Source organism: Platalea leucorodia (assembly GCF_965183815.1).
Source record: "Platalea leucorodia genome assembly, chromosome: 8".
Taxonomy (NCBI): domain Eukaryota; kingdom Metazoa; phylum Chordata; class Aves; order Pelecaniformes; family Threskiornithidae; genus Platalea; species Platalea leucorodia.
The window spans coordinates 39,532,681-39,540,668 of record NC_138830.1 but is presented as its reverse complement, the minus strand read 5'-3'; positions in this window follow the sequence as shown (position 1 = coordinate 39,540,668).

Below are 7,988 nucleotides of genomic sequence, written 5' to 3'. Positions count from 1 at the left end.
GCTCGGCGGGGCGGGGCGGTGGCGCCAAAGCCAGCCAATCACAGCCACCGCCCTCTCCGTGATGCAATGAGGCGGACCCTTCTCCTGTCACGGCGCGGGGCGGGTGCCCGCCGAGGGTTCCGCCCTGGGGACAGGGACTGGCCCGAGTGCCTGTCCGTCTCCGGGCGAGCGGGCCAATGGGGCAGTGGTGACGCACCTGTCACTCTCTCAGCGGGAAGAAAGCGCCGGGACCGAAGCTTAGAGCAATGGCTCTCCCTCATTGGCCGGCGGTGCGGAGCGGGGAGGCGTGCGATTGGCCGGGGCGGGGAGAGGGGGCGGGCAGGGGCTGGCGGCATGGCGGCGGGGCCGCGGGGCGGGCGGGCCCCGGGAGAGGCGCGGCGGCCCCAGCGGCCGCCCGGAGGCGGGGCTGCACCGCGGGGGGAGGAGGAGGAGGAGGAAGGAACGGTGCTGCGCTCCCGTCCGTGGGAGGTGTCGGAGCAGAGCCCCGTCGGTGTGCGATCAGCGGCCGGCGCCTAGGAGAGCCAGCGAGGAAGGCTGCCCGAGGAGAGCAGCCTGCAGCAGCTGGCAGGCGCCGCCTCGGCCCCTCCCCTCGTTTTGTAGGGGAGGATGCACGTACAAGGCGAGAACTCCGACCCCTTACTAGGGATGACTTCATCAGCCACGGACTTTTACCACTTTTTTTTAGTAGGCTTCTAAAAACTGACATTTTACAGAACACAGTTTAGCTGGATTTTTTCCTTATTTAATACTACGTATCAGCTTCTGATGCTGTCGCTGAACAGGCATACATACATAGACACACACAGTGTTCATTTATAGTTAACTATACCCATGTGTACACACAAAAGTAAGCTCTAAAAAGCTTCTGAAGAGAAGGAGCACAATAAGAACCAAACTCAGGAGTTAGTATTTGTTTGTAATTAGACTTTTTCTGACCCCAGCAGAACAATTACAAAAATGCTATACCAAAACTAAAGTTTAATTTGTCAAGGTGTGGAAGATGTCAACAAAATCCATGCTATCTCAAGGATAAAAATTACAGAGAAAATTAAAAATCAATGAATCCAGGGTGTTTTTTTTTTTGTTCCTAAGCTATGAGCAAAAATACCATACTAAGGTTGTCACTTTGTCTCAATTATCATGACCTTCTCCTCCTGTCTTCCTGTCCTCAAACTGCCACTTTAAAATCTTCAGTCAGTTAATAATGTTATTGTTCTGGCCAAACCACCATCTCAGTTTCTAAAACTCTTTTGCAATTTCCTATTCTTCAGCGTTTCAAATGCAAGCTCTTTGCCTGCACCTCCGACGTGCTGTACAACATCCGTTTACCTTCGCACCCTACACTACCTACCTTCCATGGCTACGTGCAGCAGCAGCCACCTGCTACCTCCTTTTCTTTCTTAATCTCCTTCCTGCTATATACCTTGTCTTTTTTCTGCTCTAAATCTTTCCCCACCACCTCTCCTTTGAAGGTTACGTTTCCAGAAATCTTTTTTACGTGGCTACCTTCTTCAGTGGGCTTTTCCGACCTCACCATTCCTCAAATCGTCTTGCCTGCATTAGGTCCTGATCTTGCTAAGGAATGCGAGATGATCATTAAATGCTCATTTACACGTTATGCAGATGTCCTAGATCTTACGCTGCAAAATTCTGTGGCTTGAACAACGTTTTAGTGTTAATTGAGTGTACATGTTCAGGATGTTGCAAAACTATGTCACAATCACAATGTGAATAATATTTTAAGTTCAGTACCAAGGCTTGAGAGGAATACTTTATCAAGCCATTGAACACAAGACTGTTAATCCTTGAAACCCCACTACAGTCCTAAGTTTCCCATTTTGCCAACTACAGAAATAATACTTTGACAAGAAAGAAACTCATTTTTGTCTAATACATTTTCTTAAATGCTTTTTTCTGAACCACCGATAATTACTTTTTCTATCATTTTTTACTAGAACCACCTGTAGTTAACGTACACCACCATCATTCCTGTGAATCCAGAAACATTATCTGTTTGCAATCTGTATGCAAGGTCATCACCTAAAATAGCGTCTCTGTGCTCAAATGATGCTAAATGTTTTCCTGAAATATCAAAGCGCTCTGGTTTAGGTCCCTGGATTTGTTGCATCATTTTGTCCCGTGTACGATCAAGTGAGGAAATCTGAAAACACAGCTTTCAATAAAATGCTATAGTAAATCTTTGGGTGTATGCGTAAAACTCACTTAGCAGTACTGATTGTACAACTGCAGTAATAAAATGTATCGCCTCTTTTGCTTCTGAAACCCAAAGCCCAGCCAAATAGATGTCCTCAGGTGAGCTCTACACATCAGGAAAGTTAAATGAACGCATAGTTTACACACTGGTAAATCAATAATACCAGAATAGCTAGACTTAAATATAATGACTTTGAAAAGGAATGCAGAAAGTTGACCTGCAAGCTGAACTAAAATACGGAAGCCTCAAAAAATTACATGGTAGACCAGATCCCCTTCTTAGCCATACTAGATCTGAGTGAATTCTACTTAACGAAATCTTTGTATTCTGACTCATATAAGAGTCTGGCCTACAGTGCTTTTGGTATATTGCTTACCTTATGAAAGGTTTCTTTCCCTATGGCTTGGCACCTGTAGAAAATATTATAAGATCAATAAAAGTCTAAACCTTTAGATACTTTTTTCGCTACCTTTCGGTACTTTGCATCTGTTTCACCCAGAAGTCTAAATACAGTAAGGAATTTCATTTAAAACAATGTTTTTAGGCTAGCATAGGAAAAAAGTGTTGGCCAAGATTTTCCACAATACATATGTTCATACCCCAAAACCATACATACTCATAATCCAAAACCTAAAATTGCCAAGGACCTACCTGTGTCTCGGTGGAAGAAGGAAGAGTGCGATGGCCGTGTCGTTTAAGGCATATTCAATATTATATTTAATTGTTCAGCGTGCAGAGGCTCTGGAAAGTTCTGACTGACTTAATCTGGGCCAGAATTTCACCTTGTGGTGGCCGCGGTTTTGAGAAGGAATCTGAACGAAAGAGAGAGGAGGAAAGTTAAGCTGTGTCTTTAATTAGTTGGAGGGAATGCTCGGCACCACTAGGTGGAGTTCTGCAGCTGTTCTGTTCGCATTCTGTCATCCGTAGGCAGACAAGTGACAAAAATACTTCATTGACTGAAACACAATATGTGCTGTATGACAAAGAAATGATCAGGCCTGGTGCTCCTAGCTGCAAACAAGTAGGTATGCTGATCCCACTGAAGTCCCCAGTAGTTCTATACGGAGACTAAGAAAAGAATTTTGAAAAATAACCTGTACACAAACTATAACAAACTACGCAAACCCTCACCTTACTTGATAACTTATCGATACTAACATGCCTTTTCCTCTCTAAAAATGCAAAGGCGAAAGATGGTATTTTCTCTTTTCCAAAGTTAAAAAGCAGAATTACAAACATGGTTAAAAACCTGAACCCCTGAACATCTTTTTTGTACTTTCAAGTGCAATTCCTTTGTGATTTGTATACTAGAAGAACATACTATCAACACTTTATAGAACAATCTAAGTAAAAATAAAAGCAGCCAAGTAGTCAATTTAGATTTTTTTTTTTTTTTTTTTTTTAAACCTTTGTGAAAACGGTGTACTCTCTGATGCAGGGATTATTTTAAATTTCTCCAGGCTGGTCTCTATTTGCATAATTACTGAATGGTGAATGTGGAATTGCTGATAACAGGACATATCCTTTCAGTAAACCAAGAGAGAGAAATTATCAGATCCCTAAAATATGTTCATAAACATACAAGAATATTTAAAAATGGCTGTTTTCATTTTAAATACATCTATGAAGCAGTGAATGGAAGGAGGTTATTTCACAGTGCACAACAATAGAAGCTGTCTGTAAGGAGGAATACATCATGTCACAGTTCTCTCATCACTCTGAAGGACATTAGTACAAACAATATCTGAGTAAACTGTTTGGAATTGATATTTTCTGGTAAGGCTAGAGCTATTGAATGTCTCGGGCCCTTCTTCCTAGGTAATGCCAGGTATATGCCAGAAAGATATTTGACTTGGGAAGGCCACCCCGAAACTTATTACCAGAAATGCTAGTTCCCATACAGGCCTTCATAGCTTGGCAGAAAATGCTGTCCAGATCCATGGTTCCCGTAACGTGTGCTGGGGTATGCTTCTCTTGAGCTGCTTTGGCACACCGCTCCATTTGGATTTGAAAGTAAGTACCGTTTTTCTCAGTTTCACCCAGATTTACCTTAGCACAAGACAAGCCTGTTAACAAAGTATAAGAAAGAAAAGATCAAAATTAGTAAAGATTAATTAGAAGTTCAGTTTTTTTAGGAACAAGATTGGAAACAAACAGCAAATCAAATACAAACCCCTCTTCTAGCTTACACTAAACAGGGTGATATTTCTTTAGTTTCTTAAAACCAAGCATAAGCTGGAAACTTTTTCTTATAGTGCTGTAAGTTAAAGATGTTTTACTTATTTTTTCTAATGTTTTAATTACAGTGAAATTGCTAGAATGGATGTAGCTACAGATGCACCAACATAAAAATGCTTTTGACTGCATATTTATTTTCTCTGCAGAAGATATAAGATGAAACAGGGCTAACTGCATCATCAAAATTTGTTATTTAGGTCTTAAGGTAGAATTGCAGGATCTACTGTTGGTCTCTGCTCAGTCAGCAGCAAAAGGGTAAATCTTCAGCTGCAAACTCACTATTATAACAGAGGGGCAGAAATATTAAATGTATTTATTCCCCATAGGAAGCCTCCTATCTTCGTAGACTCACTTCATATAAAAAAGAATACATATGTATGTATATAATATTCAGACACTTTTATATTTGCATGGCTGTCGGTGTATTTAAGAACATGAGGGATTGGCTGTATTAATGGTTCCTGAATAGCAGAAGCTATCAATGACTAATTAAAGATCACTTCATAGCCTTCAAACTATGCTGTCTTCAATATGTCTCATGTTATGGAAAAACTACATTAAACATTTAACTCTGAGTGTATTTCAGATTCCTTAATTTGAGCTAGAAACCTTAATTATTGTGAGTCCAACTGTGCAGAATTCAGAACCATGAAACTTCTAAAACTGATTTAAAGTACTTTTTTTATTCCTTTTTTATTTGCTTACCTAGTAGCTCTTATTTGAATGGCAAGAATTACAGTTCTAAGATGAATTTTGATTCTGCATAGTATAATTTTAGAATTAATTCCCCATTTTGAGGAGAGGAAGGACTATTTCAACAATAAATTATAAAAAAAAAAAAAGTTGGATACTTGAGTCTGACTACAGGCTTATAATGTCAGAATAAATCCCATGAAAGAAGTCTTAGATCCCAATTGCACTGTTTTGCTACTTGTGGGAATACTTGCTTATAGGGTAAAATAGCCCAGAAAAGATAAGTGGTTGAGAGGCACTCAATTTGTTTGGCACACATTTTGAAAATATGTTCCATGGGTATCAAAATCATATGAATCCTCTGCCTTGTAAATGCTAACATGTAAAATTATCTAAAAACTACAAATCCATACATTTATATAGAGACTTTTTCAGCATAAGAGCCTATATTTAATTCTTACCTATGTGTGTCTACTGATGAATTAAAATTCCTCATTTTACATTTTTTACAGACATTCTTTGATGCTTTTTCATAAGCTGATAATTAGACTTACAGCTGTAATTACTATTTCCTTACGAATAAGATTTTTTTAATTATTATTTTTCCAATACCTTCCTTTCGTGGAACATTATGAATCATAATCATGTAAAACATACTTTCAAAACAAATATGTATGTAATCTCACACTCTCAAGAATAACTAAGATTACAGAGTAATCAGATTAAAGAATCTTTTTGAAAAATCAGTTTTGCAGAGAATAGTCATTAAAGTGTATCTGTAGGAGACAACTTTGGCAAAGCGGTGAACACAGTCCATGTAAACAACCTTTGATCAGCAGTTTCCACAATATCATTATGAACTCCAGTTTTTGCTGTAATGGTATGATATGATGAGTGAAAGGCAGACCAAAACCAATTCATAACTGTGTTTTTCCATCTGAAAATTAATTTGTTGACTGAAAAATACCTACATAATTTCAGAGATGATAAGACATAATAAAGTAGGACTATTTTTTTTCTCCACTCACACCTTGAGCCAGATTTCTAACACAAAAGTCACTTTCCTCCTTTCATCTCCTTATTGCTTTCCTGGTAAAGTGACATATTAAGCAGGTATGTAAGTGGTTGGTAATTTTAAAAAGCTGCATATTTAAAAAACTTAGCGTATGACTGATCAAAGAACTGAATATGAAGAGTAAAGACTGGAGAGAGGGGGTGAATATGCAAAGGAATCTATCACATTCAATGGGAAAAGCTATGAAAAGCTACCAAAGATTGTGCCTGCCTAGCTCAACTAATACGGTTCCAAACAGAGATGATTTAGGGCTCTTTAGTCCAGAACACATCAGTAAGAATTAGCAAGATCTGACACTTAGAGAAATAATGCAGAATGTCCTCTTGTTGGGGTTTAAACCAAGCTGGCAACTAAGCCCCACACAGCCGCTCACTCACTCCCCCCTGGTGGGATGGGGAGAGAATAGGAAGAGTAACAATGAGAAAACTCGTGGGCTGAGATAAAGACAGCTTAATAGGTAAAGCAAAAGCCACCCACGCAAATAAAACAGAACAAAGAATTCATTCACTACTTCCCATCAGCAGGCAGGTGTTCAGCCATCTCCAGGAAAGCAGGGCTCCATCACACGTAACGGTTCCTTGGGAAGACAAACGCCATCACTCCGAACTTCCCCCCCTTCCTTCTTCTTCCCCCAGCTTTATACCCTGACCATGATGTCATACGGTGTGGAATAGCCCTTTGGTCAGTTGGGGCCAGCTGTCCCAGCTGTGTCCCCTCCTAACTTCTTGTGCTCCCCCAGCCCACTCACTGGTGGGGTGGGGTAAGAAGCAGAAAAGGCCTTGACTGTGTGTAAGCACTGCTCAGCAATAACAAAAACATCCCTGTGTTATCAACACTGTTTCCAGCACAAATCCAAAGCATAGCCCCCCACTAGCTACTATGAAGAAAATGAACTGTACCCCAGCCAAAACCAGCACACCTCTCTATGTGAGAGAGAGTATCACATCAGACCAGTTACACCTCACAGCTCAAAGAGAGATTTTAAAAGTTTACACCCTCTATCTCTCTTCAGCTAAAAAAGCCAAACACATCTCAACCATATGAAACAGTACTGGGCTCCTTGCTTCAAAGGCAGAAAGAAAAAGCAGGATATGAACATGTCATCTGGTAAACCCCCATGCAGAAAGAAATGTGCTTAAATAAATGGCATACCACTTAGCAGCACCTTATATCCCATGCTGCCAATCCATGCCATAACATCCTATCTTCCTTAGGGCTCATCCAACCCCTTGGTGAGCCACTCTCAATTACTAGCTGCCCTGTCATGCAGTCTAACATCTGAGGTTGGTGACCTCGGTATTCCAATAAATGAAAAGTTTGTGAGAAAGATCATTTCTCTTCCCTCCATCCCTCCAAATAGAAACTATAGCCAATGCTACCTACTCGGAGTTTAGAACTCAGGACAGAGAAGCTATGTTTGCATCCATAAAAGACTGAATGAAAACTCAGAAACACCCCTCACCCCCCAATTTTTTTGAGTTCTATATTCTGTATATGTATTTCTGGCTTAAACTAAACAGAAATACTATAGACAATATATAAAGAAAACAATTACTGCATTTAGCTCTTTCTAAAGCTAGGCTGAACACAAAGAGAAACAGAAGACTAACAGCCTAGTGTCTTCCCACAGCCTGCACATCCTGGCATTTGGGGTAGATGTGGTACAGTCATTCTTCGACTGGAAACAGGCATGTAGGAGCTGGTTATGTCTCAGATTTGTTCTCAAATTTTTAGCCAACACAAGGTGAGCTGATGGGTGGTGTGGGA